This window comes from Phascolarctos cinereus, unplaced genomic scaffold (assembly GCF_003287225.1).
Source record: "Phascolarctos cinereus isolate Bilbo 61053 unplaced genomic scaffold, phaCin_HiC Scaffold_726;HRSCAF=1367, whole genome shotgun sequence".
Lineage (NCBI taxonomy): Eukaryota > Metazoa > Chordata > Mammalia > Diprotodontia > Phascolarctidae > Phascolarctos > Phascolarctos cinereus.
Window position 1 is genome coordinate 80,596,803 of NW_027556098.1, and position 27,581 is coordinate 80,624,383.

General features: G+C 35.9%; 1 long non-coding RNA gene across 1 annotated transcript in view; it reads left to right on the forward strand.

Moving 5' to 3' along the window:
* LOC110210818 (uncharacterized) overlaps nucleotides 1–27,581 on the forward strand; it is a 161,227-nt gene that overhangs the window by 103,046 nt on the left and 30,600 nt on the right. The window contains exon 2 of the long non-coding RNA XR_013482696.1: nucleotides 14,500–14,597. This is a non-coding gene — a long non-coding RNA (uncharacterized LOC110210818). The remainder of the gene's footprint in view (nucleotides 1–14,499; nucleotides 14,598–27,581) is intronic.

The following is a 27,581-nucleotide window of genomic DNA, read 5'->3' on the forward strand; positions in this document are numbered from 1 at the left end:
TGTTCTTTTTACATCTTCCAGTGCGTCAAATCAGGATCACTTACAAGTAGGGACACATCTTTAATACGATGTGAAACATGACAGTTTACCTGTCTGTAAGATACCACACTGTATAAAATCTATTGTTATCAATTTGTTATTGATTTTTATAATTTCTCATTTCTAACCTTTAACACTCTGAAAATTGTCACATGTGAATTAGCTGATGGACCATAGCATTATACCTGTTATTGCTCTGTCTTCAAACAAATCCCTTCAGTACATTTCTCTAAGAAGTTAGTTACCTTCAGGTCCTCCGGAAAGCCCCTGTCTCTCACCATTTAAACTGAGAATCTGTGTTTCTTCTCAAGCTGATTTTTTTTCACTTTAAATTATGTAAATGTTCTTTTCTATACCTTTCAGTAACAAAAATGTCCACATATAGAAGGGGGTAGTACTATCTTTATCTACACACATTGGAATTTTTCCATATCTGTGTATTTCAATTAACAGAAGGGAGTTAATAGAAAAAGTGTGAAGTTGAGTCAGGAGAACTGAGATCAAAGGATCATGAGCAATATCTAGAATGGACCTTAAAGGTCATGAAGTCCAATACCAAATTTTGTAGAAGTGGTTTCCCCAGAGTCTGACATCTACTAAATGTCCAAGGCAGAATTTCAAATCAGATTTTCCTGACTCTAAGCTGGGTTCTAAACATGTCTTAGATGCTGACTCATTTTTTGACACTGATAAAATCACTTCTTCTCCCTGTGTCTCTCATCCCCCCACTGGAAAAAACAAAAGCTTTCATCTTGAGTATATTCTAAAAACCATTTCTGTTCTAATGTCTTCCATCTTCCATCTTACATTCTAGGCTAGGTGGTGTAGTATATAGAACGTTGGACTTGGAGTCAGGATGGTCTTAGTTCAAATCCTGCCTAAGATACTTAGCAGCTGTGTGACCCTGGGCAAGTCTCATTTGCTCTCTTAGCCTCAGTTTCCTTATCAGTAAAACAGGGACGATAAAAACATTTACCTTACAGAGTTGTGAAGATCAAATGAGATAACATATAAGCTGTTTAGCACAATACTTGGCACATAGTAGCTATTTAACAAATGCTTGTTTCCTTCCTTCCTTGCTTGCTTGTTTCCTTCCTTCGTGTTTTCCTCCCTTCTTCCTCTCTTCCTTCTTTTCTTCCTTCCCTCCCTTCCTCCCTGCCTCCCTCCCTCCCTTCCTTCTTTCTTTCCTTCCTCCCTCCTATCTCCTTTCTTTCTTTCTTTCTTTCTTTCCTATACTCAATATAGCATCAGCAACTTTGCTAAATGCCTTGCTGAAATTCCAAAAATACTGTCTAGGACTTTCAGTTTTCCATTAAATATTTTTGTCTTATTTTTCCCAGCATGAAGATTATTGTCTGTGGGGCAGAAAACAGTCGCAAAGTAGGAGTTGGACAGTTATTTCTTTTTTTTTTTATGGTCTTCTACCATGATCACATCTAAACCAAGCAGAGATATGATCCTTTGTTTGATTCTATTCAGCTTGCAGAATAATAACAAAGCTCTTGTTGTTGTCCATAGAACACAACTCCAGTCTCAGTATGTTCTGGGCTTTAGTGTTCTGAACATTCTTAGAGATCATGCCACTCTTCTGTATTCATCCTCAGTTACCTGCCCTTCCTCCCCTCTTCATTATGTCTTTTATAACCTGATCAGACACATCAAACTTTTTTCCCTCTTTATATTAATTTATTTTGATTTAGCAACAATCACTTCCATAGTTTTGAGTTTTAAATTTTTCTTCCCTTCTCTTGTATCTCCCTCCCTAAGATGGTGCGCAATCTAATAGGCTATACATATATATTCCTATTAAATGTATTTTCACATTAGTGATGTTGTAAATAAGAATTAGAACTAATAGGATGAACTACCAGAAAGAAGAAACAAAACACAACAGAAGAAAAAAATAGCAAATAGTATGCCTTGATCTGCATTCAAACTCCATAGTTCTTTCTTTGGATGTGGATAGCATATTTCATCATGAGACCTTTGGAGATGTCTTAGATCCTTGTATTGCTGAGAGGGGTAAAGTCTGTCAAAGTCAGTCATCACTCAATGTGGCTGTTACTGTGTACAACATTCTCCTGGTTCTGCTCATTTCACTTAGCATCAAACCATACAAGTCTTTCCAGGTTTATCTGAAGTATGCTTACTCATCATTTCTTATAGCACAATGGTATATATCACATTCACAATTATGATAACTACCTGTGTCTTTCTTTTCATCCTTTCCCCCCCCGTTAATGCTTTCCTTTCTCCTTTCTCCTTTTCCCTCTTCACTAATATTTTACTTTTGACCATCACCTCCCTCAGTCCCACCTCCTTTTTTAGCCCCTCCCTTTTCTTTCCCCTTTTCTCACCTACTGCCTATAGGGCATGTTAGATTTCTATACCTAACTGATTGATTATGTTATACCCTTCTTAAGCCAAATCTGATGAGAGTAAGGTTCAAACAATGCTCATCTCCCTCCCTTCTTTCCCTCTGCTGTAATAGGTTTTTGTGCCTTTTCCTGTGATGTAATTTACCTTGTCTGCCTCCTCCTTTCCTTTTCTCTCAGTACATTTTCTTAGGTCAGATTAATTCACTTACTTGGATCCATTTAACCTGCTTGATTAGATTTTTTTTCATCATTACATCAAAGTCAATTTATACTCACCCCCTTTAACATGGTGTAATAATAATACAGTTCTCAAGAGTTACAAGTGTCATCTTCCCTTGTAGGGGTGTAAAGAGTTTGCCCTTATTAATAACATGTTGTTACTTTCTGACCTGTTTACCTTTTTATGTCTCTGTTGAGTCTTGTATTTGAAGATCAGATTTTCTATTGAGCTCTGGTCTTTTTATCAGGAAGGTATGGAAGTCCCCTATTTCTTTGAATATCTATCTCCTCCCCTGAAAGATCATGCTCATTTTCTCTGGGCAGTTGATCCTTGGTTGTAATCCAAGCTCCTTTGCCTTACAGAATATCATATTCCATGCCCTATGGTCTTTTAATGTAGAAGCTGCAAGGTCCTGTGTAATCCTGACTGTGGTTCCATGATATTTAAATTGTTTCTTTCTGGCTGCTTGCAGTATTTTCTCTTTGACCTGGTAATTTTGGAATTTGGCTACTATATTCCTTGGTGTTTTCAATTTGGGATCTCTTTCAGGAGGTGAACGGTGGATTCTTTCTATGGCTATTTTACTCTCTGGTTCTAGGACCTCAGGGCAGTTTTCCTTTATGATTTCCTGAAAGATACTGTCCAAGTTATTTTTTTCATCATGATTTTCAGGTAGACCAATAATTTTAAAATTTTCTCTCTGGATCAATTTTCCAGGTCAGTTGTTTTACCAGTGAGGTATTTTACATTTTCATTTATCTTCATTCTTTTGCTTTTGCTTGACTGATTCTTGCTCTCTCATAGAGTCATTAGCTTCCATTTGCTCAATTCTAATTTTTAACAAATTGTTTTCTTCTATTAGATTTTGTACCTCCTTCCCCATTTGGCCAATTGTATTTTTTAGGGACTTGTTTTCTTCAGTGTACTTTTTTTCCAGTTGGCCAATTGTATTTTTTAAGGACTTGTTTTCTACAGTTAATTTTTGTCCTTCCTTTTCCATGCTATTGACTTTCTCTTGCATACCTCTCATTTCTTTTCCCATTTTTTCTTCTACCTGTCTCATTTGACATTTAAAATCTTTCCTGAGCTCTTCTAAGAAGGCTTTTTGGGCTTCAGACCAGTTCATATTCCCTTTTGAGGTTCCAGATGTGGGTTTGTTGACAATGTTGTCCTCTTCAGAATTTCTGCCTTGATCTTCACTCTTCCCATAATAAGAATCTATTGTACATTTCTTTTTGCTCATGGTGTTTGCTTATTTCCTGGCCTTTAAAGAGATTGAGCTCTCCTTCTGGGGAGCAGAGGGCACTGACCCAAGCTTTTTGTGTTGGGAGCCTAGGGCCTGGTCACTGGCTTTGTGTGCTGGGGCCTCCAATATTGGCAGTTGGAGGCTGTAGGATTCTGGCAGCTTACCTGGTGTTGGGCTGGAATCAGCAATACTGGAACTCCAGGGGCAGGATTGGGTAGTGTGGCTCCTGGAGATGTCCTGCTCACCCAAGCCTTTCCTTCCTTTTTTCTTTCTTCAGCTCCTTTTAGATGGTTATAGAGTGTTTATCCACCTGGGGCCCCTTGGAGTTCTGCTTTCCTTATTTTTGCTGAGGCACTAGGAGAGACATTTGGTGTAGAATGCTGAGGCACCTGGTGGTTTTTTGAGCTGGTTTCCACCAGTTACCCCACCCTCAGTGAGACACTCTGGGTCTGGGTGTTGGTGTTTGCCTGCTCCACCACCTGGGCTTCAGGATCTCCTCCTGGTATGCTGAGGTGGGGCTTTCCACTAGCTTGCTGGGATGCCTCCCTTTCTGTACTGCTCCCATTCCCCCAGGGTAAGAGGGGTCTTTCTAGTTAATCCCTCAAGCTACCTGGGCTACTGGATTACTGTACCTCATCTTTCTTCTGGTTCAGCTGTTCCAGGGTGTTTCCTGGGGTGATATTTTCTAGGCTTTCAGTGGTTAATAAGGGAGAGTAAGAGAAACTCACCTGTTACTCTTGGCTCCCAGAAGTGGAAGTCCACATCAAACTTTTTAGAGAATACTCCCATACTTTCTCCAACAAAATCCCCTCATTAATCGCCTAACAGAATCATTTGCTTTTCTGTCATCAAAAGCTAATTTTTAAGAATGTCCAATTTGCCTTTCAAGCTAATTCCCCTTCAGAATCTTAGTTATTGGATACCTAGTTATTTTTTTCTTTCTATTCCTTCAAATTTACCCGTAATATTAAAGTATGTGTGCAATTATGCCTTGTATTCCTTTCAAAATCTGTCATGAACTTGACAAAATAATCGCTTACTCCTAAGGTGTCCATCATTTCTACCTGAACATCCAGTTCCTTGTTATTGGTTATAATCAAGCCCGTAATAACTATTATTTTTTAATTCTTCCATTTTCAAAGACCAAAAATGATAGGAAGGCAATAATTTCTGAGTTCCTAGAAAAAGATACTTCCAAATAATTGCAGTCTCTCATCACTACTTTACCCTCCTTCTGTAGTAGCTCTTAAATTCAGAACTATAAGGGACCTCAGAGGTTATCTAGGCTAACAGTCCCTCCCCATTTTACATGGAACGTGGGGCTCAAAACGTTTTATTTGCATGATTCATTGGAGAAGAGAAAGATTACTAAATACTGCACACTTTAATGGAAAGTGGAATTTGGTGAGTTTGGGGGAGGAGAGACTTTCTCCCTGCTTTCTTGTTCAAGAAATTACACACGTGGTTCCAGACCTCTTTGGAGAGGGACACACAGAAGTGTGTGCACACGCGCACACACACACACACACACACACACACATGCACACACTGCCCCCTCACATACACACTCCCACACATATACACACATACATATATACTCCCCCACACATATACACATACCCCACACATATACACACATGAGCATACATACACACCACACACACAACACACATATATACACATACCAAAACACATATGCACATACCACTTGCATTCAGATGAAGCAGCCAAAGCTCAGAGAAATAGTGATTTCCATAAAGTCCCACAGGATATAGGTATCAGAGACGGAATTTGAAATGAACGTTCTCTGATTCCAGAGAAGCCACTTTACACTGTAAAACAGCCTTCTAGTAGTCTTATTATATCTATCAGAAACTCTTCATCCAGTTCCTCTAACTTAGAATGCATTCTCAGGATGCTATTGCTTATTCTTCAGTTTTCTTTGATACTCACTTAAAGGCCAGCTCTATCCCTTACCTATCCCTTATCTCTAACTCTTATCTCTGCTTATTATAATCATAGATTTCCACAGAGTGGGAATATTTCTTTTCAACAAATGAGCACTTTTTTCTCTTGTGATCATGCCAAGGAGTGTAATACAACTGACATATTGGCCAAAAGGAGACAATTGTGGCATGGATAAACAAAATACACAGATAACATCTACTGAATAAGTTGGTAGTTTCACTCTCTCCTTCTAACCTTCCCTTACCCCAACTCTGCAACAAAAAATAACATATGTGGGAATCAGAATGATACAGTAGAAATAGCTCTAATGCCTGAAGTCTAAGGTCTGAAGACTTGGGATCAGTTTCAATTGTCTCACTTACCAGTTGTCAGACTATGGAAATGTTATGTCACCTCTCTCAGTCTGAGTTTCCTCATTTCTAAAATGAGAGGCTTAGGCTGCATAAGGTCTAAGGTCTTTTTCAACTCCAGCACTTGGCACAAGTTCCTGGCACATTGTAGATGTGAAATGACCATTTATTGATTAATTGATTGATTAGACATTTTGTGATTCCATGAGAAGTTTAATGGCATTTCCTCTGAGTACTCATACTTATCCTCTGATCAAGGTCTTAAGTTAACTTTCCAAGAGAACTCTAAATTCTTCACCTGCAGTAAATGGACTAAAGGTAGAAAAAGCGAGGCGGTAGATAAGAAAATTTTACATTAGGTAAACAATTACATATTTGAGTGTAGGTTTTCCCCTCAAAGTTTGTTTCCCTAAAGCATTATTCTGAATCCCAGTGTGTTACATGTATTTAATAATTAAATTATAATTTTTTTTCTTGAAATAAATAAGTAACTATCTGAGATGCAGAGAAAATCTCATAGATGACTGGATTATTCAATCATATATTTAGATTGGAAAGGGACAATAAAGTCATCTAGTATATAACACTCATTTTACAAATGAGGAAACTGAGACCCAGAGAGGTGAAAAGTCCTTTCCAAGACCACATAAGTCTTCTGATTCAAAACCAGCACTCTTTTCATATTATAGGAGTAATTAATACATATAGGAGTAATTAATAAAAAGTTAATAGTAAAGTTGGGATTTAAAATGTGTTTATCAATTATCAGTTGATTATCTGTAGCCTCAATAAATGTTTAAACGATCGCTACTAATAGCCTTTGCTTTCTGTAATTAATTTTTGTCCTTCCTTTTCCAAGCTATTAACTCTATCTTGCATACCCCCATTTCTTTTCCCATCTTTTTCTTTTACCTCTCTCATTTGACTTTTAAAATCCTTCTTGAGCTCTTCTAAGAAGGCTTTTTGGCTTCAGACCAGTTTATGTTCCCTTTTGAGGTTCCAGATATGAGTTTGTTGACAATGTTGTCCTCTTTGGAATTTCTGCCTTGATTTTCATTCTTCCCATGATAAGAATCTATTGTACACTTCTTTTTGCTCGTGGTATTTGCTTATTTCCTGGATTTTACAAAGATTGAGCTCTCCTGCTGGGGAGCAGTAGGCACTGACCCAAGCTTTTTGTGTTGGGAGCCTAGGGTCTGGTCACTGGCTTTGTGTGCTAGGGCCTCTAATGCTGGCTGTTGGAGGCTGTAGGGTTCTGGCAGCTTACCTGGTGTTGGGCTGGAATCAGCAACACTGGAACTTAAGGGGTAGGATTGGGTAATCTGGCCCCTGGGGGTTGCCTGCTTTTCCTTTCCTTTTGATGTAATGCAATACTATTGTGCTATAAGAAATGATGTACAGATGGACTTCAGAAAAACCTAGAAAGACTTGTATGGACTGATGCTGAGTGAAGTGAGCATAACCAGGAGAACATTGTACATAGTAACAACCATGCTGTGTGATGACTAACATTGATAGATGGAGTTTGAATGCAGATTGAAGCATACTGTTTGCTATTTTTTTCCTTCTATTTTGTTTTGTTTCATTTTGCTGGTGGTTCCTCCTCTTGGTTCTAATTCTTTCTTACAACATCAGTAATGTGAAAATATGTTTAATAGGAATGTAAAAGAATAGCCTTTGCTATAATACCCCACGTATGTTCTAGAACTTCAATCTTTTGATAGGATGACCAGATCAATTGTGATCTGTCCTTTAGTACATTACACACTCTTAAACAGTTAGCTAACAGGTAGCCATCTTTGCTCACTGTAGGTTTTAGGACAAAAACAGTAAGAGCAAGTCTTTAGATTTCTGATTTTATTGGGACAGTCATAGAATAAAAGAGAGAGGACAGCATTTTCCTTCACTTTTTTAGTTAATTTCTTTCTTTTTTTTCCTTCCTTCCTTCCTTCCTTCCTTCCTTCCTTCCTTCCTTCCTTCCTTCCTTCCTTCTTCAGCAATCAGGGTTAAGTGACTTGCCCAGGGTCATACAGCTAGTAAGTTTCTGAGGTCAGATTGAAATTCAGGTCCTCCTGAGTTCAGACTTTTCTAATGATTTTCACAGGATGTAGGGAGAGTGGATTTGTACCTTTGAGATGTCCTAAACCAAGTTTATTTCACAGATTATGAAACAGGCTCAGAGTGGTGAGGTAGGTTGCCTCAGGTTACATGCAGAGTAAGTGGCAGAGCCAGTATCCAGACCCAGCTCTTCTTATTCCAAATCCACTGCTCTTTCAGCTACTCATCATGCTGGTTTTCTTCTGGGTATTGTGAAGGAATGTGCAGTAAAGCCAAAATTTTCTGTTATATCATTTTCCTATATGGGCTAAAAGACATTTAGTATTTTCATTCAACTTCATTTTCTGTTTCTGATACTGTTTCAGACTTTAATAACTTCTTAAGGACCATAGTTTTCCAACTATGATTCCATAACAATGCAAAGTGCTATTATACCCAAGCAACCCAAGCTCAATCTAGGTCCCAGGGTGATCTAAAGACAACTCAGAACAATATTTTACAGTTGTTCATTACCCAGGCAACATTTAATTTAAAAAAACTAGTGAAGAAACCACATCCTCATTTTCAGTCTCTGTTCAAATTCAAACTCAGTTTGATCCAGAAACTCATTATTCTGCAAGATGAAATCAACTCTGAAATTCAAATCTCTTCAGATTATTTCCTACTCTGAGTATAAAATTTCATCATGGCTCTCCCTCCCTCTCATCCCCCCCCCATTTTCCACTTCTTTATATGTGTTGTCTTTTGCCATTGGATTGTGAGCTCCTTGAGGTCAGGGACTCATGCTTTTCTTTGTATTTCCAGTGGTTAGCATAGTAACTGGCATTTAGTAGGTGCTAAAAATATTGATTGATTGTTGTCTCTCTATCAAATAAGTGTATTTCTTTTTAAAAAAAAGTAAAATATTTCCCATTGGAATATGTAATGTGTTGGGTTAAAAAAAATCAGTTATAAAAGAGATTCTTCCCAAAGCCCAAGGCTAGTCTAATGCATGGATGAAGTAGATGGTATATTCTGGTATAATTTGAAGTGAGCCTTGGAAAGACCATAAATATTTTCCCCTGTATCCCATGAATAAAAATGTTTTGAACTAAAGTCAATTTGAAGTTGATGTGTATAGGTGCATTGTTCAAAGTCACCCAGAAAATTAACAACAAAGTTGAGACTAGAATCCAAGTTACCACTATTGGTTCTTGAGACTATAGATATAGAATTTGAGAAGCCCTAGAGTCAATCTAATTCAGCTCCCTCATTTTGAAGGTGAGGGACATGAGGCTTAGAGAGGTTAAATTAGTTTTGCAACATCACATAGACTATAAGTAGTAGTGTGAGAGTCAAACCTAGACCTTCAAATACACACACACACACACACAATATACACATACATATATATGTATACACACACACATACACACACATATATGCATATACTATATGTGTGTGTATGTGTTCAAATCCAGCATCAGACACTTATTGGTTATATGATCCTCAGAAGTTAAAATAATTTAACCTCTCTAAGCCTCAGTTTCCTCATCTGTAAGATAAAGATAATAATAGCACCTATCACCCTAGGTAATTGTGAGAATAAAATGAGATACTTGTAAATTGTTTTATGAACTTTATATACAGATGCTAGCTATTACTACTACTACTACTACCGCTACTACTATTATATCATGTTCTATTGATATGCAATTAGAGATGTTGGATCTAGAGTTGAAAGGGATCTAGTCCAGCCACTTCATTTTTTATGTGAGAAAACTGAGGAAAAATAGGTGAAATGCCTTGCCCCAGGTCACTCAGGTAGTAAAAGGTAAAGCCAGGGTTTGAATTAATCCATTGATTCCATGTTCAGCACTCTAAGTTCCATGCTCTTTCTATTGCACTATAATTTTTTTCTCTATGTATCAAAGAATCCCCAAATTTTACCATTTTAGGTTAATTCTTTGGGTTAATATCTTTATGGTTTGCTTTCAAAATATGAACATTCCTGGTAGTGGCAATATAGGAAAATTATTCATACTAAGTCATTATTGACTTGTAGCTTTCCTCTTGATGGGCAAGGGGTAACAGCACCAGTGGTCTGGAGGACTGATGGATGATGTCAATAGGAGCTTTCTTTGACAAAGCACTTTTCAGTTTGTGTTACTTTCCCTCCAATATTCCTATAAAGTAGATATTATAAATTCTTTTATCACCAACATATTTCCAGAGTGTTTTAAAATTTAAAGAACACACTGTCCTCTTCATAACTCTGTGAGGCAGTTAGTAAAATAATAATAATAATATATTATACATATGTTATCATTTTAGAGATGGGGAAACTGAGATTCAGAGAGGTTGAGTGTCCTGTGCATTCAGCAAGGTAATGATAACCTCGCAGCTGGTGAGTGTGTTAGGGCTGGAACTTGAACTTAAAATTTCCATTTCCAATCCAACCATTCTGGAGAGAAATTTGGAACTATGACCAAAGGGCTATAAAACTGTGCATACCCTTTGGCCCAGCAATAGCACTTCTAGGGCTGCATCCCAAAAAGATCAGAAAAATGGGAAAACAACCCATATGTACAAAAATATTCATAGCAGCTTTTTGTGGTGGTCAAGACTTGGAAATTGAGGTTATGTCCATCAATTGGGGAATGGCTGAACAAGTTGTGGTATATGAATGTAATGGCATACTATTGTACTATAAGAAATGATGAGCAGGAAGACTTCAGAAGAACTTGGAAAGACATACATGAACTGATGTTGAGGGAAGGGAGCAGAAGCAGGAGAACATTACCACAGTAACAGCCACATTGTGTGATGACTGACTTTGATAAACTTCGCTCTTCTCAGCAATGCAAGGATCTAAGACAACACCAAAAGACTCATGATGGAAAATGCTATCCATATCCAGAAAAAGCTATGGAGTCTGAATGCAAATTCTAAGTATATTATTTGCTTTCTTTTCTTTTATTGTTATTATTGTTTCTTCTTTTTTGTGGTTTCTCCCATTGGTTCTAATTCTTTGTTACAACATGACTAATGTGAAAAAAGATAAACTAACATATCCTCTATAAAAATTTCCAACTCCAAGTCTAGTGCTTTTCCCCAGAGTGCCTCTTTCAATGGGTGGTGGAAGTAGGAAGGAAAATGTAAAAATGGGAGCTGAGAGGTGTAAAAAACCAACTTTTTATTTTTGCAATTTTTCCTAAGGTAAATCCTTTCAAACTCTACATTAACAGCATCATTGATGACATTTCTGAGTCCAATTTACATCAAAACCTGTTCTTTTTATGCACATTGGTTAAGTATCGTTTCTGAGCTTTGTTGATGAAATGGAAAGAAACTCCTTCAATTCCTCTCCTCGGCTCCTAAAACTTCTCAGCATCATCACTAACTCACTTTTCCTTCCTTTCCTTTACTGCTATCCCTTATTCTTCCCTAACACTGATCTATCAACTTTCACCCTTGAACTCATCTACTCTCTGTTTTTTATCTTCAGTCTCTGCCTCTTCACTGGCTTCTTCCCATGTCCCTGCAAACATACATATGTCTTTCCATTTCTAATACATCTTCCCTCAACCTTTCTACTCCATCCACTTGCTATCTTTTGTCTCTTCTTTTATTCACTGACAAAAGTCTTGAAAAAAACTATCATGTGTATACCTTAATGTTTCAATTTTTTCACCACCTACTCTATCCAAACTTCTTGTAATCTAATTTATTTCCCCCTAGACTCTACTGGTACTATTTTCTGAAGATAATCAACAATCTCTTATTCAATAAATACAAATTGCCTTAAAGTTTTTTGTTCTTTTTTACATCTCCCTGGTATTAGACTACGTTGACAATTTCCTCAAAGTAGATTACTAAACCCCTAACTACCTACCCGCACTTCAAAGGCAGCATATTTTCTTGATTCTATTCCTTGTCTAATCAGTCCTGAGTATCTTCCACTTGTACTTTGTCACATTCTGGATGTTTCAGTGTGAATATTCTCAAAGCATCTGTCTTTGGCCTTCTTTTCTTCCTTCTTTACATACTCTCCCTTGAGGATCTTATTCATTCCAATGGCTTTATGCAGATGAAGCCATGAAGAGGACTCCATAATCTCTATCACCAGTCCTCACCATTCCTCTGAGAGCTGGATCTACACATTCCACTACCTACAGGACATTTCCATCTAAATACTTGACCAGTACCATAAACTCAGCACATCAAAAACTGAGCTTACTATCTTGTCCCTTAAAAATAATACCCTTTTATTTTTTTCAATTACAGCAACATTGTTACATCATTCTTCCACGTCTAAAAATTGAGTAACATATGTGGTGCTTCTCACTGTCTCGCTTATCACATCCCATGAGTTACCAAGTCCTATTCATTCTACCTCTTAGTATCTCTAGCATCCACCTCTCTAATCTCATTGCCACCATCTTTGTATAAATCCGCATTACCATTTGACTGGGTTACTATACCAGTCTCTTTACAGATTTTCAAGAGGTCAATCTCTTTTCCCTATATCTAGCCTTTATGAGTGAGTGTTCTCTGAGCGGCTTCTTTTGTTCATTAGATTAGGGGAAGCATAGACAAAATTCTGTCAAAGATTTTAATAAACTTAAATTACAAAAAGTAGGATACATTTACTTTTTTTAAGGAAATGATACAAAAAAATCAGTTTCTTCTAGGATTTTCTGGTATGAATTTTACAACTTTAGGGTTGCTATAAAAAACTTATTTGTCAAATATGGAGTTCTTAGTAATTCTTATCCTATAATCATATTTTCCTTTAGTTTTGACCATGAAGGTGATGGGAAATGAGGTAATAAATCTTCATAATTACTTTTTTGGTTAATTTTCTAGATGACATTTATTAAAATTCTAAATAGTCCCTTCATGACTACAAATATACTATTGATTAATAACTTTTCATTAGGGACAAAGGAAATTTGGATAGAATTCATTCAAAATTTTAAAGGCCACAAAAGAGCTACTTGGGTTTTGCTGAGTACTCACTTTCAGTCTAAATAAGGACTGGAGGTTAGAAACAAGAAATAGCTGTATTTGTGAGTGTAGCAGAATTAGTTGTGAGTGCAAGATTCCCCTGGCTCTGTTTGCAGTGGTTTGTCAAAATAGTTTTCAAGCAGTCAGAGTATTGTAGGTTTCCTGTTACTATTAGGGCTATTCAGATAGTTCATAGTGAATCAAACTGAATTTGTCGGGTCTGGTAGTCTGGGTCTAGAATTAGACTTTTGTTGACCTCTTGTAATTCAGAGGCTGCTTAGGTGATTTTCCTGCCCCAAATTCTTATCTAACTCTACCAAGTTGTGTAGAGGCCACATCTACATTCAGTGTTCTTGCCTTCAGTAATTACATGCATAGAGTTCTTCTGTCCCCTCCCAGAGGTTCTGACCTTTTATTTTTTGACCAAGGAGATAATGGAGATCTTTCATGCAGGTCTTCTTCCTTACTTCTCTTGTTGATAAAGTAGTAAGGATAATTGGGACAGTGATTCTCAATTGAAGTACAAAGATCTTGTGTTGGAATGTTGGAGTGGACAGGATTCCAATCCAAAAGGTCAAAGTCATGTTATTGGATCAGAGGGTGTTATAGTTAAAAGATCCTCAGACATTAGCCAGTTCAATCCATCAAGGCAAGCATTCCCTCTACAATATTACTGGCAGATATCCTGCCAAACTGAATACTTTCAGCTTGATATATCACAAAGCAATCCTCTTTATCCATAAATAGCTAAAAAAAAACCCAGAAAATTCTTCCATACATTGAACTAAAATAGTTTTATTAAGGTGATTTCATTTTCCCTACTTAAAGATTTCAAACCAGTGTGATTTGTGGCATAATTGATATCTATATCTTTCTGGATTATGAACAAATTTCTTACAGATGCTGTTAATCATAATTCTCCATGAGATTTTTTTTCCTCAGAGAGATCATTTAAAAAAATAAGTTTAAAGGAGTAATGTGGTCAAAACTATTATTATCAGGATAAATAAATCCCATTTTTATTTTAGTAGAGTCAAAAAGATACTTTACCTAATAATAATTTAATTACCCCAATCTTGTGTATATCAAGTAATTAGGAATTATAGCCATGGTGATAAAAACAAAGCCTGTAATTTATCTCCAGAATCTTTTGATGGAATTAAAGCTTTCCTGAGCAACTAAGATATCTGATTTCAATGTTTTACTGAATTACAAGTGTTTTCACAGTGAAATTTGCTTGGATTATTTCAGCACATCAAGGGGAAAGACCTACAGGAACAGAAAGTGAATGAAGGCCCTAATCTTGGAAGCCCACCTAATTTTTCTACTTCCTCCAATGAAGTAAAAAGGTTAGTGAGATCATTTAGATAAACTTGTATTTTTATATCAACAAAGGTGTTTGATGGAAAATGTAGTTTTTCCCACCTAGAGCAAGAGAGGGAGAAGTCTGGTATCACTAAGGAAGCCCAGGAACTTTTGGATTGGAAAGATGTTTGCTAGGCCAGCAGCCAGCAGATTGGAAAGGAAGGGTGCTGCTAACCTCTAACTGAACAATTGGAGCTCTGTCTGGCTCACTGATCTGCTTAAAAAGTAGTCTGCTTGGACAGTATTTGCTGCAGCACTGGGACCTGGGAAATTCATCATTTCTCCTATTCCTCTCCCTTCTCTGTATCATCACTGCTGCTTGGTAAACTGGAATTGCCATTCCTCAGGAATTTCTTGCTCTCTTTAAATCTTGCTTATTTGCTCTTCATTCTTTTAGAATGGCTTTGGCTCCAGATAAAGATGTCCTGATTTTAATTGTGCTCTGAGTAAGTGTTTATTATAAATGTTTATATAATATAAATATAAATTTACTATAAATGAGTGGATCACACTACTGGAAAGAGGAAGGGGAGTCCCTGGACTGATACCCCAACTTAACCATGACCCTATATTGAAGCCCGGTCTCTGTCTCTATCTCTGTCTCCCCAGACAGTGGGAGGGGTTGTTGGTAGAAATTCATCAAAGGGAGGAACAGAAATTGAATTGTAGGGAATATTGTGCTCTCTATAGTTTGTATAGTGGCAGCAGGATATAATGAAAGGTAGTATGGTATAATGGACAAATTAGTGTACCTGGAGGTAAGACATACTTGAGTTCAGATCTTTTTTCCCAACTTGAATACTAGTGTCACCATGGTCAAGTCACTAACCTTCAGTTTTCTTATGTGAAAAATGGAATAATAAGGTTTGTAATATCTACCTCATAGTGTCACTGAGAGGAACAAATGAGATGAGGTATGTAAAATAGTATGTAAACATTAGCTGCCGGTGATCTAAAAAAATATGAGATCCTTCTGTAGTGGACAGAAAAAAAAAAGATTAGTTAGAGCTCACTACAGCAAGCCAATCCCAACCACTAGACAATGCTATCTTCTTACTACTTTTGTCACTGTATCCAAGTGGATCTACAGTGCCTATCCTGTCACTTTTCACATTGGTGAGACATCACAAGATTACCCTTACTTCTGAAAGGACTCACTATCCCTGTGACTTAACCCTTCCTGGATTCATCCCTTCTGAGTATTAACTTTCCTTGTTAGAATATAAACTCTAAGATCAAGGGCTGTCTCTCTTTATTATTTGTCTCTCAAGTACTTAGAATAGTACTTACAGCACAGCAAACACATAAGTTTTTAAAAAAAATATATTCATTCTTACTACTATTGTTGTTCATTTGTGTCCCACTCTTCATGACCCCATTTGAGGTTTGCCCCCATTGAGACAGATACTAGAGTGGTTTGCCATTTCCTTCTCCAGCTCATTTTACAGGTGAGGAAATTGAGGCAAATAGGGTTAAGTGACTTGCCACAGATCACACAGCTAGTAAGTGTCTGAGGCCAGATTTTGACTCAGGAAGATGAATCTTTCTGAATTAGGGTCTATCCTCTGAGCCATCTAGCCACCCCATATATTCACTCATGCTAGCAGAGTAATTGAAATGTATCAAGCTTGGAATTTTTTCTCAGAACAAAATAAGAAGTTCCACTCAAATGGAAAGATTATTTACAAAGTCCTATTGTGAGACCTCATCATGTCATGGGGTAACCCCAGATCATTTTGAAGGTTATGCTAGCAAAGCTCAAGTTCTTGCTAAAAAAAAAAACCTCAAAGAACCATCTTGGTAATAGAACACATATGTTTCCTAGGAAAAGATAGGTATATCACAAATAGGTTGACCACATGATAATTAGTCTTTTGCTGTGACACCCATGACACAAAGAAAAATACAAATAGCTCCTTTTACTCTTATAGTGATAATAGTAGATTGCTGGAAAAGGGGATGAAGGTAATATGAATTACATGGTTTTTAGACCATCTATAAAATTTAATTTAGCTTTTGTTACTCTAAATGTGATATTTTTTTTCTAATCAGTAATGAATAATTTTAAAAAGCATAGAATCATGTCATTGATGACTTTATCATTATATATGGAACCATAATTAAAAAGGAATTAAGGTCAAAATGGAATTAGGGTTCACAGGTAATCTTTGGAGAAGCAAATAAACAGATTAGTGGAGTTAGTTTTACCCTGAATCCTAAGGCAACATAATGTCATTTCATGGAATATTTGGTCCTTTCATATTCAGTACTTAAGATAAATATTTACAAAAAAGACCAACCTGAAAATAATTGCGTATTATAATATATACTAATATCTGTTTCAGAAGATGGATAATAGAACTTCTACCAAGAACCTAATTAGATCCTCCAAATAAAATTAACTTATAAACTTATACTCAGTGTCTTCATTGAAAACATAGAAATAGGTGAAGATGATGAAAAATAAGCTAGAAAACATGGATACATGATGAAAAATGCTTTCCACCTCTAGATAGAGAACTGATGGTCTCAGGATACATACTGAAGCATTTTTTAAAATTTTCCTTGTTTTTGGGGGGAATGAGGTGTGGAGGAGCATGGCAAAAAAATAAATATGTTTTTACGTGACTTCATGTGCATAATGGGTATCGTATTTCTTGCTTTCTCGATGAGTAGAAAAAGGATAGAGGGAGGGAGAGAACTTGGAATTAAAAGTAAGATAAAATTTAATGTGAAAAATGATGGACAATCTATAGAGATTATTCATTAGTGTATGTGTACATATGAAATAGATACAGAGACATATGATCTATGTAGATGGATAATACCAATAGGTAAAGAGTTGGGCCCAGAGTGAAATAAAGAGAACCTTCAGCAAATTGCTGTTTCATAATTGACCCCAGATATTTCTGCTGTAAGTCTATGAATCATGAATCACAACAATCTCAGAAGAATGAAAAATGAATATCACACAAAAGACAATGGAGAAGAATATGATATGTGTGAGCTGGTTACAAAATATAACAAGTAAAGAACTTTGACTACTTGGAATAAAAGATGACATCAGAGAAATCTGTGATTGAAAAAGAGGGTGGGCTGGCCACATGACAAGGACAGAGGATAACAGGTGCATAGCCCGGTTGTTCTGTTGATATACTTACAATATTAGGAGAAAACAAAGAAGGCCCCTGGTACATTTTGTAGACTGTGGTGAACTTACGGGTTGACATCTACAAAAGTCACACAAGATTGACAGACATAGATCAGATTGGTTCTTTACTGTTTGAGAAAACATTGAAATCAATGATATCAAAGATTAATTTGAGTTTGAATCAATTTGAATAATTTGAATAAAAATTAGTTTATATAGTTCAATTCAATAAAACTCTATTAAGCACCTACTATAAGCCAGTCCCAATACTAGGAAATGAGGATACAGTGATGAAAAATAACAGTTCCTGCTCCATAGGGAGTTTAGATTTGAGTGGCAGAAAGGACAAGTAAGTGAATAGTTATGATGAGGGAAGTTAATCTAACTAAGTACAAAGGATAGGTCCTGGTAAAATACTCTGAGCAGTTTGAGAAGGGGTGGTCAGGGAAGGTTTCATGGAAAAGGTGGTATTTGAGTTATAAGATGAAGATAGGGCTTTGGAGTAGTCAGTTCTAGGTACAGAACTTTTTTTTAGAGGGATATAGCCTATTTTGGTTTTCCTGAAATGTACACTCTGTGAGGAGGAGTAATATGAGATAAGTCTGGACAAGTAGGTTGGGATCTGATTGTATAGGGTCTTGAATGCTAGAATAAGGAATTTGTAGCTTATTTTGTAGGTAATGGTTTTTATTTGGAGGTGGCCATGGTCATTTTGTGGTTATTCAGAAGATCATTTGAATAGCAATGTAGAAGATACATTAGAATGGATACAGGTTAGAGACTTAGGCAAGAATAACTGAGGGACTGAATTAGGTTGTGCAGGAGGAGTAAGAGAGAGAGGCTGAATGCAAGTGATATAGGAGAGGTAGAAACAACATGATTTGACAACTAATTGGATCAGTGGGATGAGGGAAAAAGAGGAGACAAAAATGATTTTTATAAATGAGCCTGGAAGCCTAGAAGAATGGTAGTACTATTAACTGAAACGGAAAATTAGGCAGTTGGGCAGGGAAAGATAATGGGGTTCAGTTTAAACATGTTGAGTTTGAGGTTCTGGAGGAACCACTGTATATCTGCAGCAAACAGTTGGAATACAGGGGTGAAGCTCTGGAGAAAAGGTGGACATTTAGATATACTAAAGACTCATTTACACAAGTAAAAATAATTGAAGCCATGGAAGCAGATCACTGAGAGATGGTAGAGGTAAGAAAAGAGGCTTTAATTCAGAACTTTGGAGAGCACCCATATAGAGAAAGATGAAGAGCCAGTGAAGGAAAAAGGTCCAGTCAGAGAGGTAGGAAAGTGAGTGGCAAGTGGTCAAGTGGCTTGAATGTAAAAAAAAAAATCATGATGGACTGGTTGACCCACCATTTCAAATGCTAGAGGGAAGTCAAGAAGACCAAGGAAAGAAAAAAAAAAAGAAAATTCTGGACTTGTTGATGTGGCCTTTATCTTGAAAAGATCTTTATTTGAAAAATATTTATTTATTTGTATTAGAAAAAAATTTTTTGAAAAAAATTTAAAAAAATTTATTTATCTTTATTTGAAAAGAGTGGTAGGGACATTCAATTATCAATTAGCATTTATTAAACACTTACCTTGTGCCAAGCACTGTGCTAAATACTGGGAAGGTGAAGAGAAAAAGTCCCTATAGCCAAGGAGTAGGGAAGAGACTAGAATGTAGGAGGTTGAGAATTAATGAGTGATAAGGAAGTAGGTATAACAAATACAAACTGCTTCTCCTAGGTGTGTGTTTGTATGTGCGCCTGCACATATGTTTAGGGGACACTTGAATGTGTTCATAGACTTAAGTGATGAGCCCAAGTAGTGAAGGAGAGCTCAAATTTGTGTGAAAGAAAGAATGATTAATTGATCAATGTCCTATTGTGAAAGAGGCCTGTTGCCTGTTCTAAGAATTGTTAATGGCTGAAGGGTCTTTGGAAAGTCACTTAATTTTTCTGTCTTCATTTCTCCAACTGTAAACTAGCTTTGAAGAAGGTCACCTACTTTTATCTTGAAGGTTAAATGGATGTGTGTGCAGAGTTCTGAATTATCAGAGATGTGATGTTATGCAGAACATGGCATTATTTTTATTGCAATGATGCTAGTTGCCTGGGATAGCAGTGAAACTTATTGGAACTTGGGAAATTTACCATTATTTGAGATGGTTCTTTAAGAGCATCCACACATTTACTTATGTTTAAAGGTGACAGGAACTGCTAAGATAGCTAAATTGTATACATATGGTATAGAGGAAGAAAATTTTCTCATATTTCTGAATAAACTGAATTTGTATACTGGCATTGATTTTTTTCCCAATGTATGTAGAATGTATTTGACTTTGGGCTAGTTAGTGAAATACTCTGGATATATAGTTTTCACATCTATAAATTAAGGGTGTGTAAGTGAAAATTAGACTAGAAAATGTTTAAAGTTCCTTCTAGTTTAAATATTATGATACTATAAGTGTGGTATAAGCATGCGTCTTTTATTTAAAATTAGAAAACTCCAAAGAACTGGAAAAGGCCAAAAACATAGAGTTTGCTGAACCCCTCTTCATATAGACCACACTAGACAGATATTTACTTAAAGATCTTCCTGAGAATAGCTGGCTTTTCTCCTTTGTCAAATGAGTTTTTATTTACATGAAAATGATTATTAAGCCATACCTCAGGCTTTTACTTCTAAAGAATCACAGTATCTTCAACCTTTCTTTAAAAGTTCTGTTTTCAACCTTATAATGATTTCTTTTGTTGATTTTCTTGTTACTTGGCTCAAGTATATTGAAAAGCTGATCAGTGAAATATAAAACACGTTTGTCTTATAATTTCCTCATGCTAGATTTTGATTTGAACGTCTAGTTCAACTGGGCTTCATAGTGATAGCACCATTAGTTTACTGCAAGCAATATTATCATCATGTACTACAAGATGAATGTGAGTAGTCAACATTTTGAGATAGCCAAAAAAGCTAATGCAACTTGAGACTGCAGTAATGAAAGTACAGTGTCTAGAATGTGACAAGTAATAGTCCCCGCTACATCTGGAGTATTATACCTAGATGGGTTCGAGGGTGAAGGGAATAAGCATTTATATATATAAGACATTATGTGCCAGGCACTGTGCTAGACACTTCACAAATATTGTCTCATTTGATTTTTATAACAACCCTACAAGGTAGGTGCTTTTATTAACTCCATTTTAAGGTTGAGAAAACTGAGGAAAACAGAGGTTAAATGACTTGGACTAGATGTCCAGGGTTATATAGTTAATAAGTGTTTGAGGTCAGATGTGAAGTCGGGTCATCCTGACTCCAGGTCCAGTGCTCTGTCTACTGCACTGTGTAGGTGACATGTTTAGAAGGGACAAGGAAAAACTGAAGCATTTTTACAGAATACCAAGATTTCAAGAGAACTCAGAACTCTTTCTTAGGAGGATAAATTTATGCTAATGGGCATGTTTAGCCTAAAAAAGAGAAAATAGAGGATGCAGAATAACTATATTCAAAGAGTTCAAAGCTTATTGTATAGAAAGGGAATTAAAGTTATTCTGCATGACCTGAGAGAGCAGAATTAGGACCAAAAGAGGAAAAACTCTCAGAAGGCAGATTTCTGATCAATACAAGGCCAGATTTGAACTCAGGAAGATGAGTCATCTTGACTCCAGGCCCTGCACTGCCACCAAGCTGCTCCTCCTAATTTTTAGAACTGTGCAAAAATAGAATGGTCTGGTTTAGAAATAAATGAACTCATTCAATTCAATTTAGGAAACGATTGTTAAGCACTGATGTTACATATACTGTGATAAGCACTTGGAATACAAAGACAAAATCAAAACAATCTTTGCCTTCAAGGAGTTTATATTCCAGAGGATCATTTGCAAATGTTGTGGAGATGATTTATATTTCAGGTAGGGACTGACCTAGTTCCAACAACATGAACAGAGTAGTAGACAGAGCATTGATTTTGGAGTCAGAAAACCTGGGTTCAGATCCCACCTTGGATGTGACCTTGGGCAAATTATCTTACTGCTCTGATCTTCAGTTTCCTCATTTATAAAATGTGCATGTTGAACTAGCCATCCTTTAATGTCCCTTCCAACTATGCATAAACGTGTATGTATTTCCCGCAATATAATGAAGTTACACAATTTTTGATTCTGTGAGAATATTTTGATTGTGACCTTTTCTGTAATGCCAATGATGTGAAGAAATATTTTCTTTTCTACTATTAACTGAGTAGTATCTAGTCTATAAACTTACTTAGTGAACTCATTTAATTCCACTCCTGTAACCTTTATTCATGTATAAATTTTTATGGAAACTGATTAACATTTACCTACTAAGGATCGTTTGAAAACTTTTGTTTTAAAAAGCCCAGCTGAACCAAACTTAAGGCAGTACTCTTCAGCGGGGTGCCAAGTATCAAAGTTGGCCAGAGGCTTCAAAAATGTTCTTTGAGCCAACAAACAAATCCAAAATATCAAAGGGTTGCATTGAAATAAAAAGCTCACTTCACTCAGTCAGCTAAGTCTATCAGGGAACATTTTGTATGGATATTTCCCCACTAAGTACTCTAAAATGGATTCAGAGTTGATTTCATAAAACTGTAATGGCAGACTTACAGGCTTGGAACTTGGTGGCTTGTAGTTGTGGGTGTACTGGTAAATGTTTAATAACTGCACAATACAATTTTAAGTTTATCTTGCTTTACTAACATTTTCTGAATCAGACAATCAACGTATCAGTAAATCGAGTCCAGATTGTAGCATCTGGTGTTTCCTGAGGTGAAAATTCTCCCACTGAACATATAACAATATGCTTCCCCTGGTTCAGACTGGTATCAGTATACACCTGCTTTTAGTTTTTAGAAGCTCCGTGAACCTAGTAACATGTAATCTCTTAAAAAATAGCATTTGGAGAAGCTCACCATTGAGAAGGAATCTCTCTCTACTTTAAGCTCTTGGCATGAAGAACTTCATCCTTGTTGTTGGTGAGCACTCCTGAATTCCTCAATTGGTGTTGATCCTTATCACTGTGTTGAACAAATTAATCAATAAATCAATCAACAGGGGTTTTATGAGCCCCACTTTTGTGGCAAGCATTGTGCTAGGTGCCGAGGGATAAGTATACACTAGTGAGACAGTCTTTGCTCTCAATGAACTTATAATCTAGACAACAAACATACATAAACACGGTGTATAGAGCAAAATACAGGGTGTCCTCAAAGTCTTAGTGCAATTTTAAGAAACTTTATTTTAAATTTTTTTAAAAACTCCTCTAAGTAGAAAGGAGTGAGCATTTAGATAGTGCTAGGCACTATGGTAATCAGCAGATTTGAATTCAGAACTTCCTGACTTCAGGCCTAGTACTGTATCTGTTGTGCCACCAGCTGTCTCTAATACTTTGGGTACACCCTTTATACTATTATATACACACTAAGTATATATTTTTAGCTTATTTTGTAAAATACATATTTATAATATATTTACATAGGACTATATATATACACAGCCAGGTGGTTCAATGGACAGAGTGCCAGACTTGGAGTCAGGAAGACTCCTCTTCAAATCTGGCCTTAGAAACTTACTAGCTGTGTGACCCTGGAGAAATCACTTAGCTCTGTGTGCCTCAATTTCCTCATCTGTAAAAATGAGCTGGAGAAGGAAATGGCAAACTACTCCAGTATCTTTGCCAAGAAAATCCCTAAAGGGGTCACAAAAGTTGGACATGACAGAAAAATGACTCAACATCAACATACACAGAATAAAGCTACATCCATATAAAGCTGATTATTTTGTGCTTTTCAAATGGATGTTGTTATAGTTAACTTTTTCTTAAATGATAATAGTACTGTGTTCGTAATGATACTGAGAACTTTGTGGCAGTCTAGATTTATTCTTTTCATGTGTTAATTCCTTTAACAAGTCTTTAGTGAAAAGTGCTACAGTGTATTTAATGTGGCTGGCAATATTTGTAGGGCATAATGATATTGGAATTGCCTTTTAATTTGGTTCAGCAGTAAGAATTATGATTGTATTTTGGATCTGATTCTGAAAAGTATCTTTATGGCTTAATTTTTAGTCAGCTAATGTTAACGCTTTTAAAGAAGATACATCTTTTGGAGCAGATTCTTTAAATGTATACTATATATTCTCAGATACAGAAACTTTTATTATTAATGTTAGCACAGAACTCTTCAATGGACAGGAATCCAGATGAATCACCATTAGCCATTTTTTTTTTACTGTAACTGGATGAAAATGTGCTGGGTTTTTACTGTTCAGCTGAGAATACTCTGATGAAAAGCAAAACACTAAAGCCTGTAATTAGCTTTTTTATATTTCTTTCTTCCCCTTTACAGTAAGTAATGTTCTTTAAGTTTCTTTCCTAGTTTGAAACTAGCAAAAATAATGCAATATTACTGGTAAAACTTGGAAAGCTGAATGAAGCTTGAGGTCATGAAAACAATTAAGCTATAATCACGAGGAACTTGATATATTCTGACTAAACTTTTATTATGCAATAATAATGAATGGAGACAATCCTGTCTTCCTACCTTTCATTCAGCTCCTATGTGAGCATAACCTATGGTGGCAGCAATAGCACTGATAATTGATTGCCCTGTAAAGATTACTTAGGTCAATATGTTGGATAGGAGCTATCTTTCCATGATAGAACTTTTTGTAAAATGGTCATCTTACATTTAATTCCACCTTAGATTATTATTTTTGCTTTTGCAATAGGCTAAATTTAAAGACACCACCAAACATAACCTTTCCTACTGATTGATTTCAGAACTTAATCCCTTGGAAAAGCAGATCCCTTAGTTATTTGGCCGAGGGCTTAGCTGTGGACTTTAATCTGGCTAGCTTCCCAATAAGAAACTAGGAAAATCTATAGATAATTTTTTCTCTTTGTTATGTCTTTTAGTAGCAAGATAAATTAATAGGGGTATGATATAAGAGAAATATAAGATATTATCCTTGTGCTTAAGTTATTGATTTTTCATAATAAATAAAACTTTTATTCTTAGCAGTTTGATGTGTTAACGCATTCATGTTAGTTTTGATAATTACTATGTACTGTACATGTGAATATATATACACATGTATGATTATATACACACATACCTATATGATTCATGTTGAACTATTATTTCTAAAACATTTAAAATGAACTTTGCTTATTAAAGATAATTTTGATGTCAAAACTTTTAATTCTTGAAATTAATTGTGGTGTCAATGAAAGATTATATTTGTATTGGTTTGAATTTTGATACTAGCTTTTGGGAGCCATACAGAAAGGGGAAGATCTAAGTGGGGTAAACAAAATGGGAAGGACAGAATTTTAGCAGATTATGTACAAGAATGGTGTACTCTATTGGTAGGGAATATGGTCATAATATCCTGAGTCTTCTTACTTTAACGTCTCTCTGAGAACTCACTTGGTCTGCAATACAAGCATTAGGTTGTTCACCTTGATGCTAACACTCTTTTAATTGTGTACCTGTTTGGTTTGTATAGTGACAAGGGGCAGAAAATAAGCAATAACCAAGGGAAATAGATGAAGTCTTGGTCATTGTTAGAGGTGAGGTGAATATGCTTAGTTCTGTTTGACTATCCTTCATTGGACAGTCAAACCATCCATTCACAATTAAAGAGCTTCATTGTTGCCTGGAGGTTAGGGTTATGGGTTACATACTGAAGTATGTAAAGTAATAGGTATAATTGTTTCAGACTATTAGTATTTCTATACTATAAAAAGGAGAGCATATTGCTATGTTGGCAAATTATAATAAACATACTTTTTATATTTATATAGATGAACAGGTGTAAATTTACCTTAATATAATATAAACAATGGACTCAATTTAACTTTGAAAATGTAAGCATATATTTCTATGTTAATTTCAACTATACTTAGTAATTCTGTTTGGGATGTAGATAAAGACTGAACCTGAGATTTTATTAATATAAGGAACTCCCAGATGAAGAAATTTCTTCTACTATTTCAGGTCATCACCTTTATGCAGTTTATAGTCTTAGAGAGTGACATAGAGCACTGAGGTTCAAATGACTTGCCTAGAGCCAAAAAGCAAGTATGTGTCAAATTAAGACTTGAACACAGTTCTTCCTGGCTGAGGAGAGAGCAAATAAGAGGAAGGAAAAAAGAAAATTTGCTTACAACATGCAAAGCTTTCTTCTAAGCACTGGGGATTTAAATAGAAAACCAAGATAACCCAAGCTCTTCAGGAGCTTCTATTCTAATAGAGACAATGACATCTCTTAGTCTGAAGGTTTTGATTGACTTCTTCCTGTAAGAAAGTCAGCTTAGTGAATAATTGTGTTGAGTTCTCACTTTAGATCACTTTTAAGATAAAACTGTATGTTTTATTTTATTTAGTTATTGATACTGTTGAAATAAATATTTTGTACATCAGTGATTTCATCAGCAAGAACATTTACTGGTATAAATTGCAAACCCTTCAGCACCTCTGGTCATTTGTGATTTTTGGCTATGGTCTTCCATCAGTTGTTCATAGAGGATCCATCCAATGCATTGGAGGCCTTCTTCTGGTTCTTTTTAATCACTGGAACTATATATCTATTGTCCTTTAGTCTTACTATGTAACTGGCCCAATTCCTTTTTTATTATGTGTTCTTGGCCTTGCGTTTTGTGCTGTATTGTGTAGAGAGAGCATAGTTGATGATATGCTGCATCCTACTGACACCAAATATGCATTTGCCAAGGCTCTTTGGGTTTCTTGCAATCTTGATGCTTCCAAGTTGTATAGCATCGACAGAATACTATTCATTTTAATGAGATAAACTTTTGTGCTAGCAAGCAGCTTAGTACTATTTAATGCATTATAAAATTTCACAAAGCTAGCTTTCCCCCCTTATTCAATGCTGGGCTCAGCTCAATATGATTTGCATATTACATAGATGTGACACATATGACCACACATATTATATATGTTTAGTTCTATCTCAAAACTCATTGGATCACTACATGAAGTTTTCTACATGGTCCACTCTCATAGATTCTTGTATATCTTTAGTTAGTGTTTGCAAGATACCTTGTGTGAAAGGTCTTCAGTACTGCATTTTGTCATACTGAGAAAATGCTTTTAAAACTTAATAAATAATAGAGCAAAAACTTATATTTTCCTGTATTTTTGTCCAGTTTTTATGACTGTGAAGATGTGGTTTGCTGAAGAAAACTTAAAAGTGTTCTGTTCTTATTTTTTCATCAAGGGCACACTCAGAGTATGCATAGACCATTCTTATAAGACTTCAGTTCAACTGAATTCAGCGGAGATTTATTAAAAGTCTACTACATTTGAGGAACCAGACTACATGCTGCAGATATAAAGGTGAAAAATGTACACCAAGGGGAGATAGGGGAGACATATATACACAGACATGCCTGCCATAGATATAGAAAGTCCTTTGGTTGTTGTTTCTGTAGAAACACCATTTGTACTACTTTCTATCAATTTTTTTATTGTGAATCTTGAAATTTTACCCTGTAGCATCTTTAAAGTCATGTTAGTATGAATTCCTCCTGTGCTTAATGCCATGGGGAAAATATGATGGGATGTTGGCCATGTTGCATCTTTTTGAATTTTTTCAATTTAAGGGGTGGCTCACTGAGTAGATTAGGAGGGAGGGCCATATCTGAAAATTAAGGTAATGTAAAACCAAAAGTTCTCAATAAAAATAAAGTCATAAAGATTTTAAAAATAACTGAGTGTAGTAAGAAAATCATAGAAGGCAGAATCCTTGACTTATTTTCCTGTTCCAGGAAACTAGTT